General features: G+C 43.3%; 1 protein-coding gene across 8 annotated transcripts in view; it reads left to right on the top strand.

Moving 5' to 3' along the window:
• Positions 1–25,277, top strand: part of RAI2 (retinoic acid induced 2) — a 388,924-nt gene that overhangs the window by 147,291 nt on the left and 216,356 nt on the right. For 5 of the 8 annotated variants that reach the window (XM_038586944.1, XM_038586940.1, XM_038586943.1 and 2 more), the window contains 2 exons: positions 21,399–21,476; positions 21,593–21,685. The gene's annotated coding sequence lies outside the window, so the exon portion shown is untranslated. The remainder of the gene's footprint in view (positions 1–21,398; positions 21,477–21,592; positions 21,686–25,277) is intronic. The other 3 variants (XM_038586945.1, XM_038586942.1, XM_038586939.1) reach the window with 1 other exon arrangement.

The raw sequence follows: 25,277 nt of genomic DNA, 5'->3' as shown, positions 1-25,277 counted from the left end.
GAATACAATTGTCAAAATATTAAAAAACAAACTCACGATATACTATTATGTCTGCATCATTGTTAATGCTTCAAATAAGAAGACTACTATGATTTCTACGTGGTGGTGAGCTTAAGAAACAATACTTTAGGATATCTGCAACAAGTGTAATGTGATGTGGAAAAAGCCTGCGATTTCTATTGGTGACAAAGTCACAGGTGTAGTTAATACTACTGAGATGTGTGGCCTCTGTTCCTAATTGAAGGAAACACTCAATTTCATGGAGAGGTGAGTTGAGGTGAAGTTGTACTTTTTTCCCATCCAGGTTCACAGACCCTTTGGGGATGTGTGGACCCAGATTGGAAACACCTCTGGGGGCTCCTGAGTCTCCTCAAGACTTTCTTAGGCTAGGAATTTGCCTCTTCAGAACCCCCGGTCCGCTTCTCCTAGAGGACTGGAGCTCTGGCTTCTCTCCCTGCAGATGCCCTTCCTCTCCTTTTCCCTTCCTCATGGTCATGGACATGGTCCTTGGTAGCCCTGTTCCTGCCATTGCTGTCATCTGTGTGGGACCGACTGATGTCTGATGTGCAATGAACTGCTCCCCTTAAAGCCCCGCACCACCCACCATGGGTCCCTTTGTACCTCTCCCTTGCCCCTTATGCTCAATCCCCAGCTTGGCCTGCTGCCCCACAGAGGGTTCTATCAATCATCCTTGGACCGAAGAACCAGTAAACTCCAGATCTACCTGTTCTGGAATATTCTTGGCCAATTCGTTTTTTTAACCCAGGGTCTTCTTAACACTCACCATCTCTTTAATAATTTCCCCCCTCATCTTGGAGAAAAAAGTGGAAATAATAGAGTCCTCATGTATGTTGAATCAAGATGGCATTTATTTATTTCAGCACTTATGATGTTCAGGAGCTGTTCTATATACTTTACAAACAGTGTTTCATTTAATCCTTGTAACAACCCTATGAGGTGGGTATAGATGAGGAGACTGAGGAACAGGGTAAGATTGCGAGATTCAGCAAGTAAATATACAGGATGCCCAGTTAAATCTGAATTTCATTTTTTGAAAAATTTTATTTATTTATTCATGAGAAAGAGAGAGAAGCAGAGACATAGGCAGAGGCAGAAGCAGGCTCCCTGCAAAGAGCCTGATGCAGGACTTGATCCCAGGACCCTGGATCACAACCTGAGCCGAAGACAGATGCTCAACCACTGAGCCACCCAAATGTTCCTAAATTTGATTTCCAGATAGTAACTTTTTTTTTTAAAGATTTTATTTATTTATTCATGAGACACACACACAGAGAGAGAGAGAGAGAGAGAGAGAGAGAGAGAGAGATTGGGAGGCAGAGAGAGAAGCAGACTCCATGCAGGGAGCCTGACATGAGACTTGATCCCGGGTCTCCAGGATCAGGCCCTGGGCCGAAGGTGGCACTAAACTGCTGGGCCACCCAGGCTGCCCCAGTAACTTGTTTATTTAGTATGTCCCATGAAACATTTGGAGCATAGTTATATTAAAAGTTATTTGTCTCTTTGGGGTAAATTCCCCAGCAGTGCAATTGTTTGGATAGAACTAGAGGGTATTATGCTGAGTGAAATAAGTCAATTGGAGAAGGACAATCATTATATGGTCTCATTCATTTGGGGAATATAAAAAATAGTGAAAGGGAATAAAGGGGGAAAGGAGAGAAAATGAGTGGGAAATATCAGTGAGGGAGACAGAGCATGAGAGACTCCTAACTCTGGGAAACAAACAAGGGGGGTAGTGGAAAGGGAGGTGGGCAGGGGGATGGGGTGACTGGGTGATGGACACTGAGGGGGGCACTTGACGGGATGAGCACTGGGTGTTATGCTATATGTTTGGAAAATCAAACTCCAATAAAAAAGATACAAAAAAAAGTTATTTGTCATGTATCTGAAATTCAAATTTAACTGGGCATCCTGTATTTTATTTTATCTGGCAACCTACACAGAGAAGTGAAGCAACTTGCCCAAGATCACACAGACAGCAAGTGGACAGAGCCAGGATTCAAACCCAGGAAGTCTGGCTCTGGAGTCCTTGCCCTTAGCCACCTTTCTCGGAAAGATGCAAGTTACATTATTGCAACACATGGGACATGTACTCCTTGCAGTGGTTCTGGGAGAAATCTCTGTCCAGAAATCACGCCAGCTTGCTGTTTGAGATGACTGCTGAAGAACTAGTCCAGTGAACCCACTTCAAATGAGGTAAGGGAGCTGTGATTGGGCCGCATGACGACCAATCAGCTGTCCTAAAACAAAGATGCCTGGTTGCAAGCAAGAACTTTCCTTGTTAGCCCCATTAAAAGCTGGATAGTTTGGATTTGAAGTGAAGAGGAAGGCTTGACTTGCCCTCCAGCTGCTGGGAGAATCTTTTCAAGGATCAGCTGTGGAGACCTGTAGGATCATCTAGTTTGTACACCTCTTCTTCTGCCTGGTTGGAAGGAAGACACCAGGGGAAGGCACTTTCCACCCACCACCCCGTCTTGCACCCCTGGTCTCCAGCACTCCCATTAAGATGTAAGTGGATGATCTGAGATGATCTGACTCTTACCTGCCCTTCACAGCAAGAATCAGAAAACAAGGGTTCACTGAATTGCATTCTTGAGCAGAGGGCAGCATCTTGGATACTCTGAGAGTGTAGTTTCTGGCATCAAACCCTCCCCATCAGAAATAGGCAGGCTCACAGGTGGTGGGAGCATAAAATTGGTACAACTCTTCTACAGGGCAACTTGGCAAAATCTATCAAAATTAGAAATGGGGATACCCTTTGGACCAATAATTTCCCTTCTACAAATACACTTTTCCATATTTGTGCAAAGTGGTGTGTGGACTCCAACAGTGTTGGTACTAGCACAATATTTGAAGCAACTTAAAGGATGCTCCAGAGGGAATATAAGTAAATAGTACCTCTATACAATGGGATTCTATACAGCCATGGAAAAAGAATTTTAAAACTCATGCATGGGGATCCCTGGGTGGCGCAGCGGTTTAGCGCCTGCCTTTGGCCCAGGGCGCGATCCTGGAGACCCGGGATCGAGTCCCACATCGGGCTCCCGGTGCATGGAGCCTGCTTCTCCCTCTGCCTGTGTCTCTGCCTCTCTCTCTCTCACTGTGTGCCTATCATAAATAAATAAAAAAATTAAAAAAAATAAATAAAACTCATGCATGAATGTGAAAAGCTCCCCAAGACATATTGTGAAGTGTAGAAAAAGAAAAGGTAGAGTAGGATTTGTACTGTTTGTACAAGTTGGCAAGACACTTGGAGAGGGAACGTGCATATGAATGTGTGTGTGTGTGTGTGTGTGTGTGTAAGAAAATATCCCTGAAAGGTAACATAAGGAATGGGTAATATCAATTGCCTACAGGGAAAGAAACCGTATGAACTATATGGCTGGGGTTAGGAGTGGGAAGAAGTGTTCACTGGATACCCTTTTATACTTAGAAAAAGTGAGATCATGTGCATCCATCATTTAAAAATAAATATTTTTAATAGAAATATAACTTGTCCGCACCACAGACTCAAAGATCATCTAACCAGAGCTGGGGAGGGAGGCAGTGGGAATTGTGATCTATAATTCTCTCACTAGATTTGGGGATGAAAATGGGAGCATGTTCGACTTCCTGGTAGTTTCCTTCCAGTGAATATCTTCCTACTTTCTCACAATGAAGGAAAGGGAGGAAATGCCCCCAGGCCAAACCAACCCTTGGTCGTTTCCAGTACCATTGGGAAGGCAGCAATGTATTTCTCTTCAATGTTTTCTGTTCTGCCTTGTAGAGGTTCTACATGCTTCAGTTCACTGTCTCCCATGGGTTTTTCCTTAGAACAGCCAACCCAGAACCAAAAATCCATCTGGGACGGCTGCCCCTTATCTAAGAAGGTCAAGGCCATTATTAGTTCCACAGTCCAGCAGAGAAAGAGATACAAGCTCCAAGTCCAACAGTCACGAATTCCATTGTGGAGTAGAGTTGGCCTCTGCATAAGCTGTCACTGGTCATTTTCACCAAGAGCATCTGAATTTTTGCACAAACCTTGGGCACAGGAGCCATAGTGACAAGTACAGTGTTGCTCACATGGGGTTCAACTCCCTGGGGCTGAGATCTGAGAGGGACCCTCCAAGTCCTTGGGGAAGGGGCCGAAGCCTCTTTGGTAAGCGACTCAGAAATTCAAGTGGTTGGTGAAAAACAGGTTCTGAGACACCACATAAACCTGGATTTCTATTTATTTGCCTCCCAAACTCTTATGTGGCACTTATTGTGGGACAAAACTGTTTTATGCACTTTATAAATATGAATTCACATAATCTTCAAAACAACCTTATCAGGCAGTTGCTATTAATATCCCCATTTTACAAATGAAGATAATGAGAAGCAGAGAGGTCAGTTCATTTGCTCAAAGTCACATAGCTTAGTAATTGATAGAGTTGGAATTCAAATGCAGGTATCCGGCTCCACACTACATATGGTTCAGCACTAGAATACTGGCAAAATGGTGAGATTTCAAAATCCGTTGCCTTGTGCACCTCCTGTTAAGGCTTTCCCTGTAAAAGGTAGGTTAAGTCCATGTAAAGATCAAGACTATTCTAGGGCTTCCAGATCTGCCCAGCCAATTAACTGAATTGGCATTAAAATGGTCTGGACAGATCTGGAAGCCCTAGAATGTTCTTGATTGTTCGCATGGAATTATTCTGCTCATTCAAGAAATTCTCCAGACATCTGACTTTGAAATCTCATCACATTCCCACTACTCCCATGGTTTAAAATGTAAATATTTGGGGAAAGACTTCCACCTCTTCCACCAACAGCCTAAGTAGATGCCAACATGTAAATAAATGAATGGTCTTGTAAGAAATGATCTAGGTGCTTGGACCTGTGAGACAAACATAGGACAGTTTTTATTTTGATTTTCAGTCTCTGAAATAGATGTGAGACCCAGAGAATGACTGCTACTGAGTAGGGCATGGAGCATGATTTCAGCCAAAAGATGTGGCCAGTAAAGAGTTAATTTGGGCTTTTCCAGGTAGTCTGTAGTCGCTCTTCTTTTACTCTCCTTCTAAACACCGAAAAATCCAGACGAAAGTAGCTGTTTTCTTGTGCCAGTCACCATCTTTCGTGTTCATCTCACCTCCTTGCTCTTTCACAAACATGGGGGAGCAGTGACGTCCATTCCCCATAACCCTAGGACATGCTAGATGTCGTGGCCATGGATTCTCACTTCCCCGCCATAAAGCAGCTTCCAGAAGACCTGCTCTGGCGGGGCTGGAGAACACTGCCTGCAAGGGCTATTTTACGGGGCTGTGTTCTGTGACAGCATGATCCATCGGCTGCTCGGTGCAAGACAATATAGTAAAAAGAATTGGCCCCTGCTGGTGCTTAAAAGGTGCTGGAAGGGGAGTGTTAATTTATTGCTAATATACACTGTCTTAAAAATAGAAAGAAAAATGTCTTTTGTTCCCATTTTGCCTTTTGGTGCCTTCAAAAACCAGGGCAGGGGGGCGGCGAGATCGAATGGCCATCATTAGAGGTCAGGGTTTGGTCACAACTTAAATCCGTATGGTTGGCTGAGAGGTAGGGAAAGAAATCCTTTGTTCTGTGCACGTGTGGAAGCTTCCTGACGGAGCTGTCCTCCGCAGAGGCCAGGACACACCTGCCCCACTGGTGTTGGGGACATTTGTCTCCTGGAGCTGGACTTGCAGAATCTGCCTTTGCACCTCTGGCCGGCCCACCCGATGCAACCCTGTTGCGCTCCAGGAACCAGTGCCTGCTGGGGACAGGCTTGGGGTCCCCGAGAGCTCACTTCAGGGCTCTGGAAACGGAGGCCACGAAAGAAAAATAGCCCTTTGGAGAGGCTCCCAACAAATAGCCTTTGGCTGGAAGACTTGTGGGCTTGAAGTGGTCAGATGGGAATAATATTTAAGGGAAATGCAAGGAGGCTTTTCCGAGCTTTGAAGAGTTGCTTTTCCCCCCCTGCACTTGGGTATTTTTAAAAGCTGCTTATGGGTGTCCAGACCCTGAGAAACAAACATACTTAAAAGGGAAGATCAACAGAATGAGAAGGCTCACCGTGTCTTACTGAGACATACAAGCCCGCTGTGCACTTTGAGGCCTGTGGGGCTCGGTCACCATTTGCTTTCTTCCGTGTTTGGCAGTGCCAGCCCCTAAACCATCCCTCATTTTGAGGAAGCCAGTAGACCCTCTGGGGATTGGGCTTGGCTGCCGTTGGTATAAGTTTCAGTGATTAAGTAATTTAATTAACGTACTTGGAGTTTCTACCGTCTTTAATATAATCTACCTCTAAAAAACTCCTATGAATTAAGGCAAATGTTTATGTGGAAGAAGCCTAAAATTGCCTCCCTGACCAACTTGGAGGAGGGGAAATGACAGTAGCCTGCATCTAGCTACCGATACTGCTCTTTAGGGAATTCCCAAAATATATGATTCTTTTTTTCCTCCAGAAAAATTGACAACAGACCCCCTTACCAATGGGATATTTTCCAGGACCCCCAGCGGATACCTGAAACCATGGGTGGTATTGGACCCTATGTATACTATGTTTTTTTCCTATCCATACCGACCTATGATGCGTTTAATTTAAAAATTAGGCACAGTAAGGGATGCACAGTGATAACTAATAAAAGAGAACAGTTATGACAATTACTAAAATAAAAGTTAGTGAATGTGGCCTCTCTCTCAGAATATCTGTACTCATCCTTCTCGTAGTGGTGATGGGAAGTGATAAAACCTCTACCTGATGAGATGAGGTGAGGTGAGGTGAGGGGCATCGACACTGTGACACAGTGTTAGGCTGCTACTGACCTTCTGAGCACAGGTTAGAAGGATTGTCTGCTTCCTCAGTTGACCGCAGTTGACGTGGGTGGCCATGGCGGGCTGCAACCCTGGGCAGTGAAGCCATGGCTGAAGGGGCAGTGCTGGTAAGTCTATTTTTCTTCATCTGGTTCCCTTGCCCTTCTCTCTCCTCTCCCATCCCTTCCAATTGATCTAAATCTGTTGGAAATGGGTGAGCCCAAACCATAAATGAAAAAAAAAGAGGGCAGGTAGATGGAGTCGTGGGTGAGGCAATGGGGAGAAGGAGCTGTCTTTCCTCCCAGGCCTGGAAGCTCCAAGAAGACAGTTAATTTCTTGGCTCTAAGTGTCCCTTCCCCCGGCCTGCCTGCCTGCGAGTGACCCACTTTCAATTCACTCATGTTGTGTGTTCTCTCTGCCTCGGGCAGAAAGGTCACCCACCCAGCTTTGTGTGCCAGGAAGAGAGATTAGTCAGGGCCTCCGCCAGAGGTCTCCCTATGAGCGGACCCTTGGCTCTCCATTTGGGGTGCGTCCCCTGGCTTTGCCTTCACCCTGTGTCTTATGAACGAAAGGCATCGCTGGTAGCCTGAGGCTGAGTCAGAAAGCTGTGTGTTCCGTCCTTTGGGGAGGCAGAGGGGTAGGGGTGGGATGAGGGTTTAAGGTGAAAAATGATACCACCAAAAAATAAAAATAAATATGGAATAAAAACTATAATTAGATTTGTTATTTTTATGTGCTACAATCAGAAACCACAGCTAAAACCTTCCTCCTCTGGTAAATAAAAATGTGATTGTCGATCACTGCTGGGAGAAATACTTTCTTTTTTTTCTGCATTACATTTCATAAAATGTCTGGGTGCCCTTTGGGTCTTAAATTGCAGCCAGACTAACACGGCCCCAGTTGTACAAGCCGGTTCTCCTTCTCTTCTTGTTCCCCTACCTTCCCGCAGAAAGAAGGTGGTCCAGATCTCCTGCCAATTCAGGTACGACATTAATCAAAAACCCCGTGGAAATGAGAAAATCATTCCAGTGGCAGGCAAGTCTTAGAGCTGTGAGCCAGGACGTCCAAGTTTGCCTCTAAACTAACATGAAAACAGAAAACCTTGTTTAATCAGAACCTAATACCAGACCCAGGCCCATCCTCATGGGTAAATATATTAAGTCGTGTTTGGCATCAGTGTCACTCACCGCCCTGACCATCCCCACCCTGGAAAGAGCAATCTGGATTTAGAAACTGTTTAGTTTATACAGATTATATATAACTTCCATTTCATATATTTACGTTTGCTATTTCTGTGCCTCTTGTACTCATAATTGGGGACACACATGGCACTCAGAAAGGAGTTCTTAAAGATTCATCAAAGCAGAGGAAGAGGCACAAAGAAAATGGTAAAACAGCTTCCCACCAAGATGATAAATTGGGTTGGTAGAAGAGTCTTAGCTTTATTTTCCCATTTTTGCCCTATGATACACATGAGATGTGTAGCTAATTATAATCACTCCGAAGCTTATGGCAATGAAAGGGACAGAATGTTTGAAGCCCCTTGGTCCTGGCTGCCCTTAGCAACCACACTTAAAGGGCTCCAGTGTGGAGCATTTGACAACTGTGACCAGGGCCAGCCCATGAAATGAGCTAGTGGGATTTTTGGCCACCAAAGTATTTCTGTGGGGAAAAACTCAATGCTGAGCCAGGACAACTGGTCAGCCACGGCTCTGTTTCTCTCTGGGATGCCGAGTAGGTCATAGTAACCTCGATATAACTTGGAGTCCTCATCTGTAAATGCAGCAGGATTCTATTTAAGGAGCTACTAAGTTCCTTGCGTTGGAATTATTCTAGCATTTTGGAGTAGAAAAACATTTTCGTTGACCTAGTTTTTCTTCTGGGGAGATGTAAATAAAGTTAAATGTGACAATTCAGATGATCTCTCTCTGGGACTCGAATATGATATGATGTCAAGGGGACGAGCTAGTGAGTAGTTTTAACCTTTTGTGGATCACAGGTTCCTCTGAGAATCTGATGAAAATTCTGGATCCTCTACTCAGTAAAACACACACATGCCTGTGTATGCTCACATTGTATGGTGCTCCAAGGGTGGAGGGTTCCAGACTCCAGTTAAGAAGCACCAGATAGGAGATTTTAAGGCCTCACTGAAGCACTAATATTCTGTAGCTCCATCATACAGCTCTAGGCTATGAAATCATTTTAGAGTTTACTAGTTTATTGGGCACTTTAGCTTCCCAGATCATCTCAGGCCAGAGGTGAGGGACAGCCCTCAAAACACCTATTCACCTTCTCTCCAAGGTCTTTCCCACTTTACCTTCCTCCTGAGTCACATGCCAATAACATTATTTATAATCACAAATACGTATTAGCACAAACTATGCACTGGACACATAAACTTTATTTTATTTTATTTATTTATTCATGAGAGACATAGAGAGAGGCAGAGACACAGGCAGAGGGAGAAGCGGACTCCTTGCAGGGAGCCCGGTGTGGGACTCGATCCCAGGTCCCCAGGATCATGCCCTGAGCCAAAGGCAGATGCTCAACCGCTGAGCCACCCAGGAGTCCCGTGGACACATGAATTTTAAAAACTAATTGTATTTAATACTTACAAAAAGCTCATGACATAACTAATATTGTCATTCCTGTATTGCAGATGAGAAAACCAAGGCACAGGAAGGTTAAATAGTCAAATTAGTGAATGGCACATCTGGGTTTAGAGTTATCAGTCTGGCTCTGGAGTCTGTGCTGTTAAGCAGTATGCCTGTTTTTTTTTTGTTTTTTTTTTTAAGATTTTATTTATTTGAGAGGGAAAAAGAGAGAGAACAAGTGAGAGCACAAGAGCAGGGGGAGGGAGAAACAGAATCCCTGCTGAGAAGGGAGCCCCATGTAGGGCTCAATCCCAGGACCCTGGGATCATGACCTGAGCCGAAGGCAGACCCTTAACCGACTGAGCCACCCAGGCGCCCCTGCCTGTTTCAAAAGTATTTGGGTAATGGAGGTTTAAAAACAAAAAGCATTCTGTGAAAATTCATCAATACTTATAATTTGTACATATTTCTGTATGTGTGTTATACTTCAATTTAAAAAATTACTTTAAAAATCTGTATCAGTTGGGAATAGTTTTGGCAGCAAGAAACCATCTCATAAATAGTAGCTTAAATCAAAGGGGTATTTATTATTTAATAAGGAGGTGGGTGGTCCCAGAGTTGATATGGCATTCCAATGACCCAGGCTCTTTCTACTTTTTTCAGTGTTCTGGTCATGGTCATGAGATGGCTACTGAGTCTCCAACTACCACACCTGCATAGGAAGGGATGGATGGTAAAGGAGGTCTCCTCACGTACTTCTCCCCTCTCCATTTGCAAAGCCTCCCAGCAGACTTTCCCATTAGTCTCATGGCTGACACTGAGGTAAAATGGCCACCTTTGTATAAGGAAACCGGAGAAGTGAGTCTCTGATTTTTCCAGCCTCTTTGGGCTACGGTGGAAAAGGAAGAAGGGATGAGAATGAACACTGAGTATCTCTCAACAGTGCTTGCTACACAGTCTCACAACCACACTTCTACATTGAGAGAGGACAAGAGGCATAGAAGTGAAGGGAAAGCCTTCTCTGAGATCAAAGGTAGCCAATTACTATTTTTCTCTAGATCACACACACACACATGCACATGCACACACACAGCCTCACACTGATCCCTTCAGAAGAGAGTGTAGAAGAGAACAGATAGTGAAAACTGTTTGAAACTGCAGATTTAAAAGTCTCTCCCATCAAATTGAAGGGATGGCCTCTTAACCAATGGCTTAATTTGAATCTTTGAAAAATGACCATTTCATTATCTTCCTTAATGGAGTATACATCAAATTTAGTGTGTTTCCCTGACACTAGGCTAGATTTAGCCAGATGGTGCAAGTTTTCCAATCTCCTACTATTTCTTATGCATTCTTAGCAGTTTAAATGCCTAAAGGGAGTGCCATTCTGGTAGGAGGAGAAGAGCAGTTGGTTAAGTGGTCTTGCCCTCAGCTTTGTGCCTGGGTGGCAATGATCCTTCCCCTGTTCACAGTATCTACTAAACTCCTTAAAATTCATGTCTGGGGATCCCTGGGTGGCGCAGCGGTTTAGCGCCTGCCTTTGGCCCAGGGTGGGATCCTGGAGACCCGGGATCAAATCCCACGTCGGGCTCCCGGTGCATGGAGCTTGCTTCTCCCTCTGCCTATGTCTCTGCCTCTCTCTCTCTGTGTGTGACTATCATAAATAAATAAAAAAAAATTTTAAAAAATTCATGTTTGGGTGGAGGGAAACCATTTTTTTCTGCAGCTTTCAAGAAACCTGTCACCACAGTATTTGGTTTGTAGGGTTTGGTCCTAGTTTAAGTTCACCCAGAAGAAGATGTGAAGATAAGGATTCTGGGAAATGTAGTTTCTTTGGGTGATGAAACTCTGGTAGAGGAGTGAGAGGGAACCGAGACAGGGAAGGGAAGGCAGTGAACAAAGAGTGTATTATCCAGTAAATCACCATGTTGGTTGAGTGGAACTTGATCTCACTGGGAAATTCTGGGGGAGAGAGTATAAAATACATGCTTCAGGGTTCTTCCACCTGAAGGTGAGAGAATTGGGGTATTTATACACCACTCCCCAGTATTTTTGGAGGATGGCTCCTTCCAAATGATGTTAATTCCCTGGCACTTCTGTCCTGCCATGTAGGCAGACAAATCTGGCCTCAATGGGTAGAGATAGTCCTCAGACCAAGAAATGTAGGTGTTGGCATTGGAAGTGGGGAGGTAAGGGGATGCAGGTTTCTTAGAATAACAGGTTAGACCTGAGGGAGATATTAAATGTCATAAAATCCAGAACTCTCTGTTCTTCCTCCTCCCCATTTTATAATCAAAGTAACTGTGGTCCAGGCAGGTAAAGTCTCATACCTACACAGTGGCTGGGCTGCAGTGACAGCCCAGTCCTTTCACCTTTTCATCTTAGAGTCTTTCATCCCTGCCATGTTATTACCAAACCAGGGGGATACCTAAAATAATAAAACATTATAGTCATAAAATCTAGAAAATAATTTTGGTGTTAGTAATAGTGTGTGAATATTAAGAAAATACAATTGTTCAAATTAATAAATTGGTTGTGGGGCAAAGTAAAAATAATCATGATCTTCCCACAGCTGTGAGCAAGGCTATCTTCAGTTCTGGTTCCTTCTGCTCTGCACTTTGGATAATCTCTGAGGTCTTCTCTTTAAGTCAATTTGACTTTTAAATATAAGACATCATGTGATGTCATCAGCCCCATCCTCTTGCAACACCCCCAGTGCTTCTTAAAAATGCAACAAGGAAGGAATTTGCAAGGCTTCCTAGTCCCACAGGGAACTGAAAAACTCTGCAGGTGAAGCTCTAAGATACGAGAGTGTTTAGAGAAACCTTAGGGAAGAAGAAGGCTCAGCTTCACAAGGAGGTCTGAAGTGAACCACTTGGCCAGTGTTTCTCTCCAGATGCTTTAGTCTCTGACCTAAAGGCTGCACTTCACACATTGTGGGGTGGGGGAGGGGGGGCTCCTAGGGTTCTTCTGGGTCTCTGCTCTGTTCTGATTTTCCTACCTTTACTCTAATCTTCTTATCTGACTTACCCATTTCTTCTTCTTCTCTTCTTAATTCTGGGTCAGAGATCAAAAGAATTGGAGCAGGAGCAAAGTGAATGTCATAATTTTATGAACGTGTTCAAATTTGCCTCTCACTGTTATGTAGGTTTTGATATCTTTGTACCCAGAGACTCATGGCTGGATTTTCCAACTGAAACTCTTTAGAAAACTCTTCTGCAGCTTCTTTCTTTTGCTTGAATAGCAAAATAACATGCATAAGGTAAAGTCTAAACATTTCAGGTATGTAGCGCACTAAATTTTAACAAAGTGAGCACAGCCATGTAACTACCACCTAGATTAAGGTGTGCATTCCCAGCACCCAGAAGCCTACTTCGTATCTCCTCCCAGTCATTACCAACATTCCAAAAGTAAAGATAATCTTTCACCATAGATTAGTTTTGCATATTTTAAAACTTTATGCAGATGGAGTCACACAACTTACACTTTTTTATGTCTGGCTTCTTTTGTTCAAGTTAGTTGTGTGAAGCTTTTCGACAGTGTTGTGAGTAGCAGTAATTTATTTCTTTTTTCATTGCTGTATAGTATTCAGTTGTATGAATCAACAAGTGATCTATCCTTTGGGTCATTTGCAGCATCTTAGTACTGAATTTCACTGGGATGTGATGGGATCATAATTATATTTAGATTATTTACGCCTAAAGACATGGATCAGCTGATTGACAATGTTTAATCAAGTCTCTTGAGCTAACATGTGCATGGAGATTGTGTGTGTCAAACCCTGACCTAAGTACTTTATAAATATGAACTCACTTGACTTTCATACCAACACTTAAGGTAGGTCACTATTATTACTCACATTAAACAGACCCAGGAGCTCAGGGTGCTTGCCTAAGGTCACATAGCTAATATCCAGAAAAGAAGAACGTTCTGGCCAATGGAACTGGCTTAGATCATGTTCTTTATTGTGTCTTTTGTATATGCTTCTATTACAGCACCCAGAAACTGTAGTATATGTCTTTATTTACCTTTCTGCTCTTCTAGACTATGAGCTTGAGCACAGCATCTGTGTCTCATTTTTACCAATGTTGCTTTAGTGAATGAGCCAGGGGCTTTGCTGTAAGTTAAGTGTTTGCATGAGGAATGAGTTAGTATAGGGCAATGAGCTCATGGGCACCTTTTCTTCAAGTACTTAAGATCTCCCTGTATTTTCCTGGTGAGGACTGGGAGAGCAGGATCTGCAAGGAGACAGGAAGGGAAGGAGGAAATGGAAGAAAAGGTAGGATGTGTTGTCCATCGCTTGCACTTTAATCATACAAACTGCTCAGAACAGTTTTTATAACTTAAACCAGAGGAGAGAGTGGATAGAAAGAGCCTAAAGTGGGGTGCCCGGGTGGCTCAGTTGGTTGGGCATCCAACTCTTGGTTTCAGCTCAGGTCATGATCTCAGGGTCATGAGATGGAGCCCCGTATGGAGCTCTGTGCTCAACAGGGAGTTTGTTTGATGATTTTCTCTCCCTCTGTACCTCCCTCTGCTTGCATTTTCTCTCTCAAATAAATAAATAAATCTTTTAAAAAAGCAAGAGCCTAAAGCTATGCTGTCCAATAGAAACATAGTATGAGACACATGTGTGATTTTAATTTTCAAGAAGCCACATTTACAAAAGTGAAAAAGAAACAGGGAAACTAATTGTGATTATGTATTTTATTTAGTCCAAGATATCCAAAACAGTATCATTACGACATGTGATCAATGTAAGAATTATTGAAGACATATCTTAGATTCTTTCTTACTTGGTCTTTGGAATCTATGACACTTCTTAACTTGGATCAGGCATATTTTTAAAAGATTTATATATTTATTTGAGAGAGAGAGAGAGTATGGGGGGAGGGGCAGAGGGAGAGGGAGAGAGAAACCCAAGCTGACTTCAGGCGGAGCACAGAGCCAGACGTGGGTCTCAATCTCAAGACCCTGAGATCATGACCTGAGCTGAAACCAAGTGTTAGAGGCTCAGCTGACTGTGCCATCCAGGCATATATTTTTTTAAGATTTTATTTCTTTATTTGAGAGAGAGAGAGAGAGAGAATGTACACACTGGGGTTGGGGGCAAGGGGCGGAGGGAGAAGGAGAAAGACTCTTCAGCAGACTCTGCACGGAGTGTGGAGCCCAACGCCGGGCTTGATCCCAGGACCCTGAGGTCACGACCTGAATGGAAATCAGGAGTCGGATGCTTAACTGGCTGCACCACCCAGGCGCCCCAGGCATATATTTCTTTTTAAAAGATTGTATTTTTAAGTTATCTGTGCACCCAACACAGAGCTTGAACCCACAGGCCCACGATCAAGAGTCCCATACGTCATCGACTAAGCCAGCCAGGTGCCCCAGGGCGGGCATATTCAAGTGCTCAACAGCCACCTGTGACTAGCGACTACTGCACCTGGAGTCTTCCTAACTCACAGTGTGGTCCTTGCAACGCAGCATCCCAGCATCCCAGCCGGAAGTTTGCTGGAAATCTCAGACTCTCAGGCCCCACCTCACCCCTACTGAATCAAAGTCTGCCCTTAAAGAGCTCCTGGAGTGATTTGTTTGCACATCAAAGTTTGAGAAGCCGACCTAGCGATCAACTGCCCTGAGAGGGTATTTTCTAATGAATGGTGGATAATAGCTCCCTAACCCTGAAATCACAACCGCAGGGTCTCTCATTAAACACTTCATTTGTTAACTTCCCTCTCTCTCTCTTCCCTCCCTCCCTTCTTCATTTCCTTCCTTCCTTTCTTGCTTCCTTCCCTTGACTGGTTCCCACATTAAAAAGAAGACTCTTTCCCATCAATACGGCCGGTGCCAAGCTATGAAATGCTGCCAGCGCATCCTTTGTGAATGAAGGGAAGCGGGTTCAGTGGCAGCCCTATCTTTCTGCCACTGTCCCGTATTAAATGTCCTTCAATTAGTATGTGCTGCGGGTCCCCTGCAAGACCCCCCGCTGGTTTATGTCACTTGCGCATTAACCCCATTGGTTACCAAACATCCCTATTATTAAGCCATTAAAAGCCAGGCTTGTTCACCTGCCAGCCCTTTAGTTTCCTTTCCCATCTCCTGGAGGATTTTCCCAGATGGGATTTTAGTGATTCTCTCCGCATCCCTCTTCTTTATCTTGCACGCGTTTATTTCCGCTGTAGCCCCCCCTCTTCTTTCTCTCCCTTTCTCTTTCTCTGTCCCCTTCTTCCTCCCCCTGCACAGTGTGCTGTCTTTCCGCAATTTTTTAATACCACCCTCTCTCCCCAGGAGAAGGTAATTACTTGGTCGAGAACAGGTTGGTTATAGCTGTGTGCGCACTCACCAAGCCGAAGCCTCGTCAGCAAGGCTGTTTCCAGCCCCTGCTGGCTCAAGCGACATTTGGCAAGTCATCGCTTTCCAACCCCATCCAATTGTTTCTGCCAGTTTGATGAAATTGCAGAGCGGGTTGCAGTATTGGCAATTTGAAAGTGGATATTGCATAGGGTTATAGACTCATATTTTGAAGACCTGTTTTTGTATATCTTGTCCACCTTACCTGTATGTTTTTAAAGAACAATGTGACGTGATTTTAGCAATGTATGTATCGTATTAAGCTTGAAGTTTTAGAGGGCAAATTTGGGATGAAGATAGAAATGCTCAGCCTGTGGGAATGCGCTTTATTTTCAAGTTGACATTTCAGCAAGAGGGCAATGGAAGCCTCCCATTTTGCGCTCCTTGTTCCGGTATCTCATGTTTCTGATAGCAGGAAACAGCCAGCTAGGCTGCTGAGCCAAATCCACCAGCCTCCTGGTTTTGTATGGTCAGTAAAGCTAACAATGGTTTTTATATTTTTAAACGGTTGGAAAAAACCCTCAAAAGACAAATACCTCATGACTTCTAAAAACTCTATGAAATTCAAATTTCAGTGTCCATAAATCAAGTTTCCTTGGCACACAGCTACACCATTCATTTATGTATTGTCTGGGGCTACTTTCACACCACAATGGCAGAGTTGAGTGGTCACAACAGATGGTATGGCCTGCGATGGCCAAAATATCTTAGGCTTTATAGACAAAACTTACCAACCCCCTGATCATAGGGCACTGGTTCTCAACTTGAGCTACATCTTGGGGAACTGTAAAAAAAAAATACAGATGCATGTGTCCTGCCCCTAAAGATACTGATTTAATTGTTTGGAGTGTATCCTAGGAATTGGTCATTTAAAAAACTCTAGGTGGTTCTCCTTTGTAGCCAAGGTTTAGAGCTACATTAGCCAGTATAAGGAGATGTAAAACTTGATTCACTCATGATGATTTGAGGACCTAAAAAAATATGTGCTCCCTACACAACATGGAAATACTAACTTCATTTCCTTTCATTGCTCTTTTCAAGCTGTTTCTAATTCTTGCTTGCTTGCCTAATTCTGATTTCATGTCTTTCCCTATCTGAATGTCTTTTTGGCACACATGTTTCTAAGCACCATTGAAGAAAAGTAAGGGAAGCATGGTTGAATGATGGTTGCTTCTAATTTTAGTACCACCTCCTTGGGACCTTGATTAATGATTCATGGCTCCTGTGGGTGGAGAAGGCCACGGTAGTTGGTGAATTCATAGCTGAGAAAGTCCCTTCTTTTTTTTTTTTTTTAAGATTTTATTTATTTATTTGAAAGAGGGAGGGAGAAGGGAGGAAGGAGTAGAGGGAGACAAAGAGAATGTCAAGCAGACTCCCCACTGAGCACAGAGCCCAACACAGGGCTTAATCCCACAATCCTGAGATCATGACCTGGGCTGAAATCAAAAGTTGGACGCTTAAGCAACCGAGCCATCCAGGTGTCCCAGAAGTCCCTTTTTTCTGGACCACCTAGCAACATTCTTTCTACTCACCCCTCTTTGAAGATGAAGCTTAAGAATTGACTTCTTACAAAATCCTTTCTGCCTGCCCCCCCTCCTCGCTCCACATCTGGTAGAACTGTCCCCTCCAGCCTTTGTACCCCCCACAACTCCCACGGGCTTTTCCTGCGGCAGCTGGGACACCAGTTGGCATTTACTTACTGGTTTACATGCCTGTCTTCCTCCACTAGAGTGTTGTTTGTTCAGGGGTAGGGCCATGTCTTATTCATCTCTGTGGCCCTTGCTCCCAACGTCATGCTTATTATCCAGCAAGTGCTCAATAAATATTTTATGATGAAAGAAGGAAGGAAGAAGCAAAGCTTTGTTTTCTCAGGGCATCATGGTGTTTCCGGAGATGCTGTTACTAATACTGTAAGCTGCAGGTTGGAGACATAATGTGTTCTTAGAGATAGCGTCTTAAGGCAAATCACTGATAGATGAACTTCTGGCTTTGGCATAAAGCTTTGGTTGCAAGGCAAGTCATAGGGCTCTTTATTGAACAATATGAAATTAAATGGAATTAGCCACCACACTGAAGACAGTCAGGACAGTCAGGACTACTCCAGGGAAGGGCTGACCAGGGGTCCAGAGTGTCCCCGCTGGAAAGTCTGCTTTACTCTGGAGAAATTCTTAGCAATTATCTCTGAAGAATTCAGCTAGAGACTTGCTCATCCTTTGGTTTGAACCAAAGGATTCAGTTCAATCTGGAACCCTCTGGATTCCAGCTCAAATGGCCAACTTGCCCTGTCTCTGAATCTTCACTTCATCTCTCTTTCCTTTATTCTCTCTCTTCTCCACTGGTCTAAAAACTATATGAGGGGAGAGAGTATGTCTCTTAATTTTCTACTGTAAACCTGTACATAACATGGTGCCTAACACATACTGTGTATGTGATACATAATTGTTGAGTGAATGAATGAAGAATGAATCCGCAGGACCCCAAGCTCCATTTCCTTCATCTACTGTGGTGGGTCATGATTTCAACTGTCCAACATCCAGACCGATTCAACTGATGAGCCCAAAGCTCAAGTGTTCTTAACATCAGATCCATTGACAGGTAGAATTTAGGGTGTCTGTGACTGGGCATGGAAAATATACCTCTTTATCTCACTAACCTTTAACTGAAATATAGCTTTTCTTTCAATAATTTATGTGGGCAACAAACAACAGTAGTATATTAGTAGGATCTGTGATTTTTGTCACCAGTTGAATCCTTTACACTTGTCAGCAATTTGGAATTATTGTAGTAATTACATGTGCCACTAGATTTTGTTATTTAATGTGTTAATAAAGAAGCACACATACTACTATGCCATAAATTTATTGAATGACCAAATTAATCTTAATTAACCTAAATGAATGCATGAAAACTTTAATAATGTCATTTCCAAGTAACTGGACTCCTTTGTGATCCTCCATATATTAGTTTATACATTTAAAAACATTCCTAGAAGGGGTCCCTAGGCTTTATTTACCACATTGCCAAAGGAGTCCCCGGCACAAACAAGTCCCTTATCTAGTGCAAGTTACAAAGGTGGATCCAGTTTGTAAAAATGCATCAAGGAATGTATATATTTTTAATTTTATTTATTTTTTAAAAGATTTTTATTTATTTATTCTTTTTTTCATATTTTTAAGTATATTATACTTAAATAAAATGTTTTTTTTTAATTGGTCTAAACCAATCATGGCAATCCCATGTCAGTAATTAATTTACTAAAACGTGTATGTCCCAATCTGGGCCAATGAGGTTTAAGAGGAAATTCTGCTGAGGTGCCTGGATGGCTCAGTCAGTTAAGCATCTGACTCTTGATTTTGGCTCAGGTCACGATCTCAGGGTTGTGAGACTGAACCCCAGGTTGGGCTCTGCTCAGCAGGGAGTCTGCTGGAGATGTTCTCCCCCTACCCTCTCTCTTTCTCAAATAAATAAATCTTTAAAACAAGAGAGGAAATCTTGCCAGGGGGATTGGAGAGGAGACTTGGAGAGAGAAGCCCCCCTTGGTTTGCCCTTTGTTGTGTCTGCTGGTTGCACCTGGAGTCGCGATGGCCATCTCACAGAGGAGAACAGAGCCAAATGGAACTGGAGATGCAGCATCATGTGCTTGGAGTCTGCTCTGCCTCTTGACACTTATAATTGGACTAATATCTTTTCTCATTGTTTAAATCAATTTGAGACCAACTTTCTGTTACTTGCAGGCTAGTGCATCCTTACTGATACATAGATATGAACACAGAAAGGTGGATTACCTTCTTTAAGTCCTGCTCTTTGATTTAGACTATGCTGTCCAAAAGTATCTGACTTCTTATTGTGTCTGCTTGAAACCCCAGGACACAATTACACTGTCATTATGCAGTCGGAGCATGAATATGCTATGATCTTCTCTTGGTAAATGTCTGGACAGCTGCTAGCTAGTTGGTACACACGTTGACTCTAATGTTGTGGGTTGTTTACCCCAGCCTTTGAGTCCTGGTGAGGGAAGTCAAAGTGCCTCAGTTCTACTCATAGCATGTATGGAGAACATGAGCACAAGCTTGATTACTACTCATGAAATTAATAAGAATGTTTTCCTCTGATGCTGGGTACATAATACTTTGCAAGCATACCTCTTTTATTTAGGCCCATGGCGTCAGCAGGATGGACACATGTCATGGTTGTTGTCCTGCCATGTAGCTCTGCAGCCACTGATGAAACCAGAAGTAGCATGATAAATAGTACAGGAAAGCCCATGTGGGCACAGCCCCAAAGGCCTGCCTTTTGGAAGTGCTTCCCATGCAAAAAGAACTGTGTTGGAAAAAGTAGGGGTTGGGGCGTCTGGGTGGCTCAGTTAAGCATCTGACTCTTAGTTTCAGCTCAGGTCATGATCTGAGGGTGGTAAGATCAAGCCCCACATTGAGCTTCATGCTTAGCATGGAATTTGCTTGTCCCTCTCCCTCCCCCTCTACTTTTCCCCCCTGCCCTCCCCTGCCCACTTTTATACACATTCTCTCTCTCTCTCTCTTTTTTCTCTCCCAAATAAATAAATACATAGATTTAAAAATCTTTTTTTCTTAAAGTATGGGCTGAAGCCAGACAGCCGAAGTCTGCCATCAGGAAGTGTGTCAGAGTCCAGCTGATCAAGAATGGCAAAAAAAAAAAAAAAAAAAAAAAAGTCACCGCCTTTGTATTTAATGATGGTTGCTTGAATTTTATGGAGGAAAATGATGAGGTTCTGGTTGCTGGTTTTGGTTGCAAAGGTCATGCTGTTGATGCCATTCCAGGACTTGGCTTTAAGATTGTCAAAGTAGCCAGTATCTCCCTTTTGGCCTTCTTCAAAGGAAAGAGGAAAAGACCAAGACTAAGCTTTGATGGTGAAAACATGACAATAATAAATTTTCATATACCAAAAAACCCTACTTCCCAAGCATAGATAGGGAGGAGTCTGTTACAGACACCCTCACAGATTCTTCTCTTCCTGTGAGATGCTTGTTCAGCTCAGAAGCTGATTGCCTGCTGACTGCTGACCTCCTGTTCACACCTGAGTAACGTGGCTTGACCACGCATGGACCACAGTCTGACTAGCTATACAAGTTAGCAGCTAACATGTACTGATGGACTAGTTTGGGCCCCATTCAGTATCCATTCATCTCCCTTTTGTGAGCTTAGCATTGCCCAAACTTTGATGTTCTTCTCTGGCCCCTGGGCTTGGAAAGCTGTGTGACAACCTCTATTGTATAATTTGTATTAATCTTTTCAAAGAACCAACTTTTGGCTTTGTTGATTATGCTCTAATATTTTCTATTCTCTGATTTCTATTCTCAGCTTTAGTACTTTCTTCCTTCTAGTTTCTCTGGATTTGATTTGTTGTTCTTTAACTCTGAAATGGAAACATAGATCATTGTTTTTTGGCCTTTCCTAATATGTGTATTTAAAGCTATAATATCCCCTCTATCCACTGCTCTAGCTGCACCCATGAGTTTTGACATGCAGTGTCTTTCCTTATCATCAGTTCAAAATGTTTTATAATTTTCATTGTGATTTCTTTGACTCATGAATTATTTAAAAGTGTATTGCTTAATATTCAACCAGTTGTGGACTTTCTAGTAATCTTTTTTTTTTTTTACTGATTTATAGCTTAATATCACTGTGATCTGAGATCTCTGCCCTTTGAAATTTGTGGAGACTGGGTGAACCAGTGTATGGCAAGTTTTGGTAAATGTTCTTATGCATTTGAAAGAGAATGTGTGTTCTGTTATTGTTGGGGACTGCCTCCTGTTTTGAGCTTCTCTCCATATTTTGTTATTGTTTTGCCTCTTCCCTCTTTTCAGACTCTAGCATTGTATCCTGTAATGGGACTTCCTGTTGAGTGCTCCCCCACATCCAACACCAAGGCCACTGAACGCCTCTTTACCAACATGCCGGTGAGTTGTGTGGAATTTGGACAGCCAGTGCCTTTTCTCTGCTTCTTGGGAGGCAATTAGGGTTGGTCACTCTGTACCAGGGAGAATTAGCCTTAGTATTCAGACCTAGAAGTGAAGCAAGACCATGAGAAACTGCTTCACTTCCACAGAGGGCGATCCAAATAAAGATCATCTTCCTTGATAAAAACACACTTGTACACATGGATACAGTTTCTGTCTGGGAGCAGGTGGCAGGTGTCACAAATGGCCATGGAGGGGGTGGGCTTGGGGAACCTGGGCTCTGGCCCATATATCATTGCCACATATGCAAGATGAACCATACATGGCAGCAGCCACACGGTTGTTTCAAGTGCCTCTGGGTGGTTGTTACATTGAAACCTGAAGATAAACAAGAATAAAGGTGGATCCTAGCTGTGATATTGTGAATCTGTGAATAGTAGGAGAGAGGGTATGTATGTTGAGGCTTTAAAAATATGTATGACACTCCTCAGCCCGCTGTTCTATATGGATCTATCTAAACCGTAATGCCTACTAAATAGCTCTCCTAACTCTGAATGCTATAACAGAGCAGCTTTAACTCCATGTGTGTGTTCCACAATCAGAATAATTTGGGGAAAAACAGGCACAAACTATTAGTCAGTGCTGAAGAGAATCATTAGAAAAGCAAGACAAGATTGCTAAAGTAGATGGCAAGAGAGCAATTCTCTGCCGAGGGTGATATTAAGGAGACTAAGCCAAAGCAAATTAGGAGATGAGAACTTTATTTCTATGGGAGTAGGAGTAGAGATGTATAGAAGATAGGTTCTTGATGTCCTTGACCATGAAGACCTCAGGTCAGAATCAAGTCTCTGTGATCTTGATCGAAAGGACTTGGGTGGAGTTGATGGAGAAGTGGTTCTGGGTAGTTAAGGACTTTCTCTCCATGGTTGACACAAATTTACTTCTCCATACAGGTTCAGGGAGCAGTTATTCAGGGGTTCCAGTGGGTCTCCCTTCTTGAGGGAAAGCTTGCAGTAGAGAGTTTAATGTGGTGAACTATAGCCTGTTTCTGCAGTGAGACTTGGGGCTGCAAATGGTCCTTGTCGCCATTCTCTTCCACTATCGTCTCTAAATTCCCTTCAACCTCAGCTACTGTCTCTTCTGGCCTCAGTGGTTTGCCCTGTGATATGACCTAAACCCTCATTCCTGAGGCATCTGAGCCTCTTGCAGACTGAGGTTAATGCACTCATCCATTCAGTCTCCTTTGGACGAGGGAGTACCATGAGGTGCCCAAGCAGATCACTTGGGTTTCATGTATATTTCTCCCTAGCCCCCACCCCCCTCCCCGCCATGTAAAAGCAGCCTCACCTCTTCCTGGCTGAACGGGGTCAATCACTCCTGTAAGATGGTGACTCCTCTATTTGCCTGCTGAACCCAAGACACAGAAAGTGCAGAGTGTCCAAGTGGCATCTTGCTGTGTCCTCTGAAGGGGTCTTGGGTGGCAAGAGTGTGTCCCCTTTGGGACATCCTAATCAAGGAGAGCCCAGAGTTGAAGGGAGGGAAAGCACAAAGTCCCCCAGTAGGTCACTGGGAATAATGGCAGGTGAGATCACTCCTCCTTCCATGTGTTGGTTCAGAGACCCATGTACTCTCCCTGTGGGGGACACAGTACCACACAGAGGTCTCTGAATCAGTGTGTATATGGAATCCTAGAAGATGGCATTCCATCCTCACAGAGTCTTGCCTCTGAGCTGGCACTTCAGCTATACCATTAGGAGGCAATCCCATTGCTCTGTGATGGCCAGTTGCATTCTGAATAGTACAGTATGTAATACAACCACTGGATCCCATGATCATGGGCTCACTCCCTTACCTCCGGCGCTGTGAAGTAAAGCATCCTGGTAAGATGCTATGTTATTTGAGATTGTATCTTTGTGTATCAGGCATTTTGTAAACCCTTGAATAGCAGAGCTGGCCGAGGCTCTGCGGACATAAAAGGCAAACCTATACCTGGAATAAATATCTATTTCTGTGAGAATGAACTGCTGGATTTTCCAGGGTGGAAATGACCCAAATGAAGTCAACTGTTACGAAGTGGTCCATCAATCTCCTCAAGGAGAAGTACCATAGCGGAGACTCAACATCCGTCTATGGTGCTAATAGGTTGGACATCGTGAGGTATAATAGTAATAGATTCCGGTTGGGCCCATATGTGACCTCCATCTCTGCCCCTGTAGTTACTCTCTTCTTTCCATTGTGCCATTTTTGTGGTGGCCGATGACAAACTCTGGATGCCATCAATTAGCTAGGTCATTTTGTCTACGTGATTGGTCAGTGCTCATCCATGGTGGATGCTTTTTTGGTGGGTGTTAGCATGAGAATCACAGATCTTGATCCTTTGTACCCATTTCCATATATCCATCACATGCTGGGATTAGTCATCAGGCTCACTCAAACACAAGGGGGCCAAGAAATGTATTCCAACTTATATGCTCAGAAAACAGAGAGGAGGAAATATTTGGAGAATAGTAGTAATCACTACCACAGTCTCCATTTGTTAAAGGGGTCTCAAAGCATGTTCTTTCTCTAATGTTCTACAGAGTCTTAGTGAAAGTAAATGTTTACTTACAGCTTTCATTCTTCCTAGAATCCAAGCAGTGTTTCCTTAGGGCTTGAGTTAGAGACAGTTTAACTGTTGGATTTTACTCAGAACAGTATTCCCTTATGCTTTGTTACTGGTAAAAGCATGTTATTCCTGGCATTTTCTGTCCTGTTAGGGAGGGACTTTTTAAAAGCAACTGTTCAATACTCATGCAAAGAGTCTTCTGGTGAGCCCACCCAACCGGTCTGCTGATCATGCCCATTCACATCCCAATCCCACTGAAATACAAGTCTAGCCTCCTAACACACTTATATTACTGTTTATATTTTTTTGGCCCTTGATTGATTCTCTCCCCAACTACATTATAAGCTTCTTGGATGCGGAGACTGTGTCTCCTTTCTCTTTATAGCTCCTGTTCCTAGGACGATATCCTAACCAACATAAATGCTTTGTAACATTTGTCACTAGTGATGAAGTGATTCTAGAAAGCAAACAGAACAGGTTTTATGACAAAGATAGTCACCCATGCAAATAATGCAAGGCAAACAGTCCTCAAAGGATAAACAGGACCCAGAATGCTCCTTCCCCCAGGGCACCCGCTGATCTGATATGTGTTCTCTGACCTCTAGCAAATGGAACTCCTGTGTATTGAGCAGCAAGTTGGAAGGCCTGGTTAACATTTTATGTGGTGAATGTTCAGAGGATTGCAGCTCCTTGGGAAGGTTTTATTGAATTTGAATCCCAGAAAGCAGGACAACCTTCGCCAAGTCTCTGTCAATTAAAAGAATGTAACCATTTTATCTTATTTATTTTATGTGCAGGACCTTAAGCTACTCAAGTCAACATTTTCAAGTTTAAAAAGCCCATCTCAGGGCCCTTGCTTCCTATTTCTATTCCTTTCCCTATTTGAGCCTTCACTCCAACCCAGAAGCAAAAACAAAATGCCTTCTATTTGGGAAAACCAAGAAATTATTTTGATATTTTGTTTTATGACCCAAACCTATATATTAC

The sequence above is a fragment of the Canis lupus genome, chromosome X, assembly GCF_011100685.1.
Source record: "Canis lupus familiaris isolate Mischka breed German Shepherd chromosome X, alternate assembly UU_Cfam_GSD_1.0, whole genome shotgun sequence".
In the NCBI taxonomy this organism is placed as follows: domain Eukaryota; kingdom Metazoa; phylum Chordata; class Mammalia; order Carnivora; family Canidae; genus Canis; species Canis lupus.
The sequence above is the reverse complement of the archived record's forward strand: the minus strand, read 5'-3'. Positions and strand labels throughout refer to the sequence as shown.